General features: G+C 43.1%; 1 long non-coding RNA gene across 1 annotated transcript; it reads right to left on the bottom strand.

The window, feature by feature from the left end:
- Nucleotides 1-5,495: 5,495 nt before the first annotated feature.
- On the bottom strand, nucleotides 5,496-10,645 carry LOC137312852 (uncharacterized). The gene is made up of 5 exons (XR_010960848.1): nucleotides 10,561-10,645; nucleotides 9,835-9,924; nucleotides 8,545-8,634; nucleotides 7,564-7,689; nucleotides 5,496-5,632 (listed from the first exon to the last, which is right to left on the bottom strand). It is a non-coding gene; the product is annotated as an uncharacterized lncRNA (long non-coding RNA).
- Between the last annotated feature and the right edge of the window lie 1,002 nt (nucleotides 10,646-11,647).

Here is an 11,647-nt window from a genome sequence, read left to right as displayed (position 1 = left end):
GTATAATGGAGTACATATCAGCAGGAGGTGATATTATTCTATAAATATCACTGCTGCATGAAGTAGTGCACAGCAGGAGGAGGTGATAGTATTCGATAAATATCACTGCTCTATGATGGAGTACACAACAGCAGGAGGTGACATCATTCCATAAATATCACTTCTGCATGATGTCGTGCACACCAGGAGGAGGTGATCGTATTCGATAAATATCACTGCTGTATGATGGAGTACACAACTGCGGGAGGTGACATTAATGTATAAAGATCACTGCTGTATGATGGAGTACACACCAGCGGGAGGTGACACTATTCTTTCAATATCACTGCTGTATGATGGAGTACACACCAGCAGGAGGTGATATGATTCGATAAATATCACTGCTGTGCGATAGAGAACACACCGGCAGCGGTTGACATTATTCGATGAATATCACTGCTGTATGATGGAGTGCACACCTGCAGGGTTTGACATTATTATATAAATATCACTGCTGTATGATGGAGTACACATCGGCAGTGGTTGACATTATTCTTTAAATATCACTGCTGTATGATGGAGTACACATCGGCAGGGGTTGTCATTATTCTATAAATATCACTGCTGTATGTTGGAGTACACACCGGCAGGAGGTGACATTATTCTATCAATACCACTGCTGTATGATGGAGTGCAACAAGGCAGGAGGTGACATTACTCTATAAATATCACTGCTGTATGATGGAGTACACACCAGCAGGGGTTGACATTATTCGTTAAATATCCCTGCTGTATGATGGAGTACACACCAGCGGGATGTGACATTATTCTATAAATATCACTGCTGTATGATGGAGTACACACCGGCAGGGGTTGACATAATTCTATAAATATCACTGCTGTATGGTGGAGTACACACCGGCAGGAGGTGACACAATTCTATAAATATCACTGCTGTATGGTGGAGTACACACCGGCAGGAGGTGACACAATTCTATAAATATCACTGCTGTATGGTGGAGTACACACCAGCGGGTGTGACATTATTCTATAAATAACACTGCTGTATGATGGAGTACACACCAGCAGGAGGTGACATTATTCGATAAATATCACTGCTGTATGATGGAGTACACACCAGCGGGAGGTGACATTATTCTATAAATACCACTGCTGTATGATTGAGTACACACCGGCAGGAGGTGACATAATTCAATAAATATCACTGCTGCATGATGTCGTGCACACCAGGAGGAATTGATAATATTCGATGAATATCATTGCGGTATGATGGAGTACACAACAGCGGGAGGTGACATTAATCTTTAAAGATCATTGCTGTATGATGGAGTACTCCCCAGCAGGAGGTGACATTTTTCTTTCAATATCACTGCCGTATTATGGAGTATACACCAGCAGGAGGTGACATTATTCTATAAATTTCACTGCTGTATGATGGAGTTCACACCAGCAGGGGCTGATATTATTCCATAAATATCACTGCTGTATGATGGAGTAAACACCAGCAGGAGATGACATTGTTCAATAAATATCACTGCTGTATGCTGGAGTACACAACGGCAGGGGGTGACATTATTTTATAAATATCACTGCTCTATGATGGAGTACAAACCGGCAGGAGGTGATATTATTCTATAAATATCACTGCTGCATGATGCAGTACACACCAGCAGGAGGTGACATTATTCCATAAATATCATTGCTGTATGATGGAGTACACACCAGCAGGATGTGACTTTATTCTATAAATATCACTGCTGTATGATGCAGTACACACCAGCAGGATGTGACTTCATTCTATAAATATCACTGCCGTATAATGGAGTGCACTCCAGCAAGAGGTGACATTATTCTATAAATATCACTGCTGCATGATGGAGTACACACCAGCAGGAACTTACATTATTCCATACATATCACTGCTGTATGGTGGAGTACACACCAGCAGGAGATGACATTGTTCAATAAATATCACTGCTGTATGATGTGGTACACAACGGAAGGGGGTGACATTATTTTATAAATATTACTGCTCTGTGATGGAGTACAAACCGGCAGGAGGTGATATTATTCTTTAAATATCAATCCTGCATGATGTAGTGCACACCAGGAGGAGGTGATAATATTCCATAAATATCATTGCTGTATGATGGAGTACACACCAGCAGGATGTGACTTTATTCTATAAATATCACTGCTGTATGATGCAGTACACACCAGCAGGATGTGACTTCATTCTATAAATATCACTGCCGTATAATGGAGTGCACTCCAGCAAAAGGTGACATTATTCTATAAATATCACTGCGGTATGATGGAGTACACAACAGCAGGAGGTGACATTATTCTATGAATATCACTGCTGTATGATGGAGTACACACCAGCAGGGGCTGACATTATTCCATAAATATCATTGCTGTATGATGGAGTACACACCAGCAGTAGGTGATAATATTCGATAAATATCATTACTGTATGATGGAGTACACATCAGCAGGAGGTGATATTATTCTATAAATATCACTGCTGCATGAAGTAGTGCACAGCAGGAGGAGGTGATAATATTCCATAAATATCACTGCTGTATGATGGAGTACAGAACAGCGGGAGGTGACATTAATCTTTAAAGGTCACTGCTGTATGATGGAGTACACCTCAGAAGGAGGTGTTATGATTCCATAAATATCACTGCTGTCCGAAGGAGTACACACCGGCAAGAGGTGACATTATTCTATAAATATCACTGCTGTGTGATGGAGTACACACCGGCAGGGGTTGACATTATTCTTTAAATATCACTGCTGTATGATTGAGTACACACCGGCAGGGGTTGACATTATTCTTAAATATCACTGCTGTATGTTGAGGTACACACCGGCAGAAGGTGACATTATTCTCTAAATATCACTGCTGTTTGATGGAGTACACATCGGCAGGGGTTGACATTATTCTATAAATATCACTGCTGTATGATGGAGTACACACCGGCGGGAGGTGTCATTATTCTAGAAATATCATTGCTGGATGATGTCGGACACACCGGCAGGAGGAGACATTATTCTATAAATATCATTGCTCTATGATGCAGTCCCCATCCTGGTCCCTGATCGAGATCCTCATCCAGAACTCAAATCACGCCTGGACATCCCACTCGTCCCTATCACATGGTTCTCATCTCCCACCCTAACTCCCACATTACGTCTGGCCATTGACTTTCTGCCAGTTATAAATTTAACAGAAATCAAGGGTAGGAGCAGATGTTTAATGACCACTGGATTTTGCTGAACACCATTTACTCTTTGAATTATCTGTAACTGTTTTCTTTAAACCCCACACCGGGCCGCAAGAATAACTTGTGTGAGATGGGGTTTCGACTCAGGCTCATTTTTTTTCTGTGACGGTACTGGTCGACATTTCCCAAGAAGCAGAATCCCAATTGAGGAATATTTCATTTTGAAACCGATGTCCCTCTTTGGCTCCATGAGGGTTTCAGAGAAACTGGAATATTTGTTTGTTGGTGATTCTGCTGGAGCCGCATTAGTCTGATTAAAAATGTAACTAAAACGGATGATCCCGATAGTAAAGCAAAGTTGAGGACAGCAACTTTCCTTAATGATAGCAAAACCCCGCAGTTCTCAGTCTGTTACATCAGATATTTTTAATATTCTTTATTAACAAGATTTGAGTAAAAACAACGACATGAAACGATACAAAGTTCATCAGCTGCTAAAACTATTCAATTCAAAATACACTTTTTCCCGCAGAATTACATCAGTTAAACAAATTCCCCATGTTTGTTTATAGAAGAAAGACATTAAATCTATTTATTTTACAACAATAACTTGCTTTTTAAATGGCGCCTTTAAGGTAGAAAAAAATCACAAGGCTCCTCAAACAGAATGTGAAATAAAAGCGAGACAGAGTGAAGGAGAGAGAGGAGGAGGCATGAGTCGCTGCTTGATCAAAGAGCCGGGTAGAACTCGGGCCGAGGGAAATTGATCCTCGGGGGAGTGGAGCGGGGCGATTCTAGAATCTGGGAGCTCGCCGGCTGAAGGCCGAGGCGCTGATGGCAGATAGAACGGAGGGAGAGTTAGAAGAGGTCCGAGCCAGAGGGCGGGGAAAGTTGGGTGTCTGGGGTTGTAAGGCTGGAGGAGGTTAGCGAGATGGAGACGGCCGAGTCAGAGGGCGGGGAGAGTTGGGTGTGTGGGGTTGTAAGGCTGGAGGAGGTTAGAGAGATGGAGACGGCCGAGTCAGAGGGCGGGGAGAGTTGGGTGTCTGGGGTTGTAAGGCTGGAGGAGGTTACAGAGAAGAAGGTGATAAACCTGTTAAAAATAAAAGGGACCCTTCCCATATTGAACAGAGATATAAAGGAAAAATCAAAGAAGTTATGGTAAACTTTTCTAAATCACTGGTGAGGCCTCAGCTGGAGTATTGGTTCTCATTCTTGGCACCAAGTTTTAGGAAGGATGTGGAGGCCTTGGAGAGGGTGCTGAGGAGATTTCCTGGAATGGTACAAGGGATGAGGGAATTCAGATATGTGGAGAGACTGGGGAAGCTGGGATTGTTCTCCTTGGAACAAAGAAAGTTAAGGGGAGATTTTGATAGAGCTCCTCAGAATAGTTAGGGGTTTGATAGGGAGTAAATCCAGATAAACCGTTTCCACTGGCAGGAGAGTCAGTAACCAAAGGGCACACACTTAAGATAATTATCAACAGAACCAGAGAGGAGATGAGGAGACATGTTTGTTTTTACACAGGGAGTTGTTACTGGTCTGGATCGCTCTGCCTGAAAGGGTGGTGGAAGCAGATTCAATAGTAGCTTTCAAAAGGGAATTGGATGTATTGGAGTGATTCGGTTGGTTGCATTCTCGCCTGAGTTAGAAGATTGTGCGTTCATTCCCACTCCAGTGAATTGAGCACAATATCTAGGCTGACACTCCCAGATCAGTACGGAGGGAATGCTGTACTGTCAGAGGTGCGGTCTTTTTTATGAGATGTTAAACCGACACCCCATCTGCCTTCTCGGGTGGACGTGAAAGATCTCATGGCACTATTTCGAAGACGAGCAGGGGAGTTATCCCTGGTGTCCTGGCCAATATTTATCACTCAATCCACATCACGAAAACAGATAATCTGATATTATCACATTACTGTTTGTGGGATCTTGCTGTGCACATATTGGCTGCCGCGTTTCCTACATTGCAACAATGACTACAATTCAGAAGTATTTCATTGGTTGGAGAGTGCTTAGGGGCGTCCGGGGGTCGAGAAAGGCGCTATATAAATGGAAGTCTTTCTTTCTTTTTGTATATTTGAAAAGGATACAATTGCAGGGCAATGGGGAAAGAGCGGGGGAGTGGGACTAATTGGATAGCTCTTTCAAAGTGTCGGCACAGGCAAGATGGGCCGAATGGCCTCCTTCTGCGCTGTAAGATTCTACGAGATTGAGAAGGCAAATTTCATGGAGTGATTTTAGCAGAAAATAAAGCTGTCTTTGCAACGTACATGAGCTGACATCTAAAACACCCACGGCTGTGGAGACAGTCAGTCGAGATTCGTCCATGATCGAGCCGAATACTTTCGGACTTCCGGTGATAAATTCACATCCGGTTGGAATATTTCAACCATAATTCTGCCACGAAAGAAAAGAAAACATGTTGGTAAATTAAGTTAATTAACTCATTCCCACTCTGTAAAGGGACTAAATACAATCAGTTTCGATCAGGCTTTATTTTAATCTGATGTGTCTCACATTCTCCGGGACATTTGCAATTTATTAATTTAAGACAATTTTAGATAGTTGATAACGTTTAAGAAATTGAAAATCAAATTGTCGGCATAATGAGGCAATGGGACAGAAGACTGAGGAAATCTTTCCAAATGAGGATGACGGGTCAGGAGCTCTCACCTCACTGTTAAAAACTGTCCACTAATAAAGTCAAATCAATGTGGGTTGCGGCCGGGGCCGACCTTGCCCAGGTACGGCTGGGGCCTACCGTGCCCGGGTTGCGGCTGGGGCCGACCGTGCCCGGGTTGCGGCCGGGGCCGACCGGGCCCGGGTTTCTTTCCCGCATTTCTTTTGAAAGGAAATGCTCCTGCTTATTTATGAATCCCTTCAATGTCCGGACCATCTACCTCTGCAACTTGCTCTACCACAGACACCAACACACGTCTCTGACTGTGGTCTGTTGTGAATCACCCCACTCCACTCCCCCCACTTTCAATGTTGACTTTTCGCAAATCATCCATTTGCATTCAGTATATGTTTAATTAATTCTCTGGAAGTGGGATGACGCTGGCAAGGCCGGCGTTCATTACCCATCCCTTGTTGTCCTGAGAAGATGGCGGTAGGCCTTTGTATTTAACCACCTGAATGCACAGACCTCACTCTCCTCACTCCAAGGCATCAAGCCACATGTGGGAGCACGCCTTCGGTCTGGACCCCAAGTGTTTCTCAGATTCCATGCAACATTTCCAAACCCCACCCTTTGAAAATCCCTGAGAGCGCTGTACAAATGGACACTGACGCTTCTGTTGGCAGGACATGGACACCATTGTGTGCATCAGTGATGGTATCAGCTGCTCACTCATGACATGTAATACGGTTGACAGTCAGAGCCTTTATCCGGCCTCAAAAACCTTACATAACTGCAACCTCAACAGAACACTGCCATTGCCCCAGTCTTATGTTTTCTTATTCCCATACTCATCCTTCAGTAAATTTGTCCGTTTAGTACTAATTGCAGCTGAATTTTGCTGTGGACCAGTGCTCACTGGGTTGAATCTCGAACTGGGACTGATATTGTCTGAACTCACTTCCAACTCGCACGAGGGGACGCTTCCATTCCACTATTCAGGGCTGAACTTTAACCCGGAGGTGAAATGTTACTGTCGATCCCTCACGACCACCGACCACCCTTTTTTTTCCAACTGAAGAACCTTCTGAACATTGCGCTGTTTGTTAAGCGAGTCCGGTGATCTGGCCTCAGCCAATCTTCTTGGCAACAATATGCAGCTGTTGAAGTCCCTCTGACCGAATTTTGTCCCATAAACCCCAGGAGCAGTGCCTTTTGTTCCATTGTCTCAGTGTAAGATTTGAGACTATATTATTATTTTGATTTGTTTGGAAAATCCTTCTGTCAAATTAGAGAAATAGAGAGATAGAGCAAGAGATAGAGAAAGATGAAGAGAAAGAGAAATGGGGAAGTAGAGAGATGAAGAGTAAGTTTGAGAGAGACGAGGATAGAGAGATAGAGGTGATGATAGAGAGAGACGATAGAGAGCGACATATATATAACTGGATAAATAGACAGAGAGAGTCAGACAGAGATACAGAGCAAGAGACAGATAGAGGGAGAGAGAGAAAGAGAGAGAGAGAGGGAGGGAATACAGAGACTGAGATTGCTGCATGTCGAAAGCCAGAAAGATAATTTGCATTTTCCTCCCCAACTTTTTTAATAATAAAATATTTCTGGTCAGTGATCCGTCAATAAACAGACTAATGGACCCTCGGTCGATTACTGAGAAGTAACTATCTGGGCCGCTCGACTGACTTGAACTCACAGTCTGTGGCGGGGTGGTCCGCGGTCCTTCTGAGTGTGAGACGGAAGCTTCTGTCCAGCAAGGAGTCACAATCCGTGCTGCTCGGGGTCGCGCCATCAACATCGGCACAACTCCCCCGAACTGGTGCTGGAAGGAAACGATTGTTGGGAATCAGAGAAAGGGTTTTAAAATGTACTTCAGAGAAAAACACAAACCCCTTTTTACTCAATCATCAAACTACAGGAAGCAGTTTGAGACCATCGACAATATGGAATAATCCTCAGTCATTAAACACATCAAACCACAGGGAGGGCAGTTTTGAACCATCAACAATATGGAATAATCCTCAGTCCTAGAAAAGAGAAGGCAAAGGGGTGATATATAGAATGGTTACAACACAGGAGGCCATTCGGCCCATCGAGCCCGTGCAAGTTAAAGCCTTTGGGGATGCTGGGAATTGAACGCGGGACCTCACACATGCAATGCTATATCCCCACTGATCGAGGTTTTTAAGATTATGAAAGGCTTTGACAGGGTAGAAGTAGAGAAAAGATTTCCACGTGTGGGAGAGCCCAAAAGTGGAGGTCATAAATATAAAATAGTGGATAGTAAATCCAATAGGGAATTCAGGAGAAATCTCTTTACCCAACATGTAACCGTAGGCGTTAATTGTTCCTGCGGGTATGGGCGAACACATTGAAATTGCTTTCTCCGCTATTTTAACACTGAGTTTGATTTATTTCTTTAAACTGGACTTATTTCGTTGTCACGATAGCAGGTAATTGAGTGTGGTATGATAGGGTTAAGTGTTCGTCGGTTTAATCACCAACAGCAATTTCCGAGCTTTTTAGGGCAACAGGCATGAGTCACCAATGGGATCTTTCAACGCAAATTGTAAAACAATTGTACGAACGGCGATTAATCATTGGCATTGGGCTGGTGCAAATGTGATTACAAATAAAGTAATGAGTCGGCAACCTCCGAGCCTAGGGGTTAACTTACCAGGACCCTTTGCGCTGGGGGTCTGGTCATTCAAGGTGCCAGAATCAATGTCATCGTAAGCCTGTTTACTGAGGCGCTCTCTGGTGTGATCTATAAAAGGAAATGTTAATTTTAGCGGAGAACAGTGGTGGAGGCGCGAGGCAGTCGTTTCCAGACCATTTAAACAGAGTTTTCCTAAATTAATGACGCACACGTCCTGACAATTATTCAAGGGAACCCATCGGGTGGAGCTCCTGGATTCCATCACGGCTATTATTACAATCTGATGGCAAAACAATCACCATCACCTGTTTCGGGATCTGGGTGCGTGAATAACGGTTTTAATTATTCCGGGTTCTTTGTCACCCTGAGTGGATCATTTTGTCCATGTTTCAAGCAGTGGCTGGTGCTTAATTACCATATTCACAAAATATTACACAGATCTGAGTAATTACACACCGAGTGTCGCATTTACAAGATAATAAACAGATCTAAGTATTAACAAGCCGAATGTCACTCTAACAAAATATTACTCAGACCTGAGTATACAATGAGCACGTTGATAATGTGTAAGAAAGCGAATGGGAATGTTGGCTTTGTAAAAAGAGGTATCATATAAAAAGCAAGGAAGTCATGTTAAACCTTTACAAATCACTGGTTAGGCCTCAGCTGGGGTATTGTGTACAATTCTGGGCACCACAGTTTAGAAAGGATGTAAAGGCCTTGGTGAGGGTATCGAGGAGGATTACCTGGATGATATCAGGGATGAGGGACTTCAGATTTGTGAAAAGATTGGAGAAGCTGGGATTGTTCTCCTTAGAGCAGAAAAGGTTAAGGGGAGAACTAAAAGATATTCAAAATTATGAGGGGGTTCGATAGAGCCAGTCGGGTGAAACTGTTTCCTTTGATAAGTGAGTCGGTAAATAGAGGTCACAGATTTAAAATAATTGGCAAAAGAACTAGAGGGGAAATGAGGAGAAATTGATTCACTCAGATCTGGAACGCACTACCTGAAAGGGAGGTGGAATCAGATTCCATCGGAACTTTTAAAGGCAATTCGGTCTGTACTTGAAGGGGATTAATTCACAGGGTTATGGGGAAAAAGCTGGGGTGTGGGACTCAATAGGACAGCTCTTTCAAAGAGCCGGTACAGACACGACGGGCCGAATTGTCTCCTTCTATGTTGTAAGACACTGTGATCTGAGTAATTACACAACGAAAGGCACATTTACAAAATATTACGCAGATCTGAGTAATTAGATGCGGATTGTAACAGTCACAAACTATTACACAGTTCTGGGTATTACATACCTTCAGGATTCTGCGAGTTCTGGTCGGTTTGAGATAAACTTGTACTGGTATAGTATTCCAGATCAATCTCTCCGCTATTAGATCGATAAACTGTCAAAACAAAAGAGAACGGTGAAGAACATTTAATGCAAATGAAGGCTGTTAAATTCTTTCAAATACACAAACGCTGTCCTACAGAAATCTTGTCAACTGTTCAGATCGCCAGCAAATACCATCATTAGTTAGTATGATACAAGAATACAAAGACAAACATACATTTACAGTCTTCACACCTCAGAGCCTTTGCAATAAGTGTGATCATATTCATTGTTTGGGCTCTTAAACCGCAGTGCTCTCAGTGACCCCACCTGTGGGAGCAACACGGAGCATCATTGCCCTCTGCGGCAAGGAGAGTGTGAAAAACTGTACAGTGACTGCTCAGAGTACATCGACACAATCTTCTGAATGAGAATAGGGAAAAACACACAGAAAAAGCTTCAGAATTAGAAACTAGGAGGACTGGGAAAAGACAGGAAAGAGAGAAATATAGAAATCCTATCAAACATGAAGCTAACAACAGTTAATAATCTGAACAATCAGACAGCACCATGTTCACCGTGAAAGGAGGTGTCCTGTGAACAGGGCCGAATATCACGGGACTGGTCCCAAATACATTCAATGCAGCGGAGTTTTATTGGGAGGAAGCGACACCTGGACAGACAGAACATGTCATGGGCTGGGACTCACGCGATCCTCCTCCAGCTGTAATGTCATCGATTTCTTGATAAATTGGTTCACCCGGTCTGGAACTCGTATAACCGAAGCTGCGCTTTTTCACTGTTTAGGAGTAAAACAAATATATTTAATTCATTAGATTCCGGACTCCCCCCTACTGCTATCTCCTAGGAACAGAATAAAATCGACCGAATAAACGACCCCAGTCTTGTTCCATTGAAAACCCCCAAAAGAGAATGAATTTTCAAGTGTGAGAAGGTGACTGATTCACAACTGGGATCGAGCATTATAGCGAGCAACTTACAGCCCCTTAACACACACAGAAAACTGCTGATCACCGAGGGTCAACGATTAAAGGTACCTCTTCTTGACGACTGTCTCTGTTGTTGTACAATTAGTGCAATCAGCAGAAAAAACAATAGGATTCCCAGGATGATGGAAACGGCAACGGGCGTGGATATTATTACCCCCGGGATCAGCACATCTGTAACTAAAACAGACACGAGGAAAATAATCCGACCAAAGCAGCGATTTCTCCATTGGCAAGATTCAAATCTAACTAAGGTCGAGAGTTAATGCTGGATTTTTAGTTAAGGAGCAGAAAACTATCGCAGTAAAGAGGAACTTTGAGATAGGGTCACAGCAGGAATTTCTTATAACAAGGACAAGGATTGAAGAGGAGACAAACTGGCTGTGAGTCAGCTGATTTGTTGCACTTCACAATTGAAGAGGCAGTAACTGTGGTCAAAACTTAATGAATGTAAATTGGGATAAAGCATAAATGAAAGATACTAATATATATTTGTATTTATTGTTTGCCCTATCAATTCGAAAAGTTTGAAAATACTTGGCACAATGAATCTCTTCTTGAACTGCCGTGACTGTGGGGAGAGAGACAAACGATAGGCGGAGTGACAGAGGAGGGGCAATGAGGAGTTCGATTAATACTTATTGTGGGAATAGCGACAAGTCTGCTTCGATGAAACAACACTTCCAGAAAGGGGGGAAATTCCCTCACTTTATTTGAGGCTGTTTGTAGGAAGAGAATAAACTGGAGAACTGGTTTGTTGCAGGAAACAGGGGGAAGGGGTTATGGTTC

The sequence above is a fragment of the Heptranchias perlo genome, unplaced genomic scaffold, assembly GCF_035084215.1.
Source record: "Heptranchias perlo isolate sHepPer1 unplaced genomic scaffold, sHepPer1.hap1 HAP1_SCAFFOLD_44, whole genome shotgun sequence".
NCBI classification, from domain to species: domain Eukaryota; kingdom Metazoa; phylum Chordata; class Chondrichthyes; order Hexanchiformes; family Hexanchidae; genus Heptranchias; species Heptranchias perlo.
The sequence above is the reverse complement of the archived record's forward strand: the minus strand, read 5'-3'. Positions and strand labels throughout refer to the sequence as shown.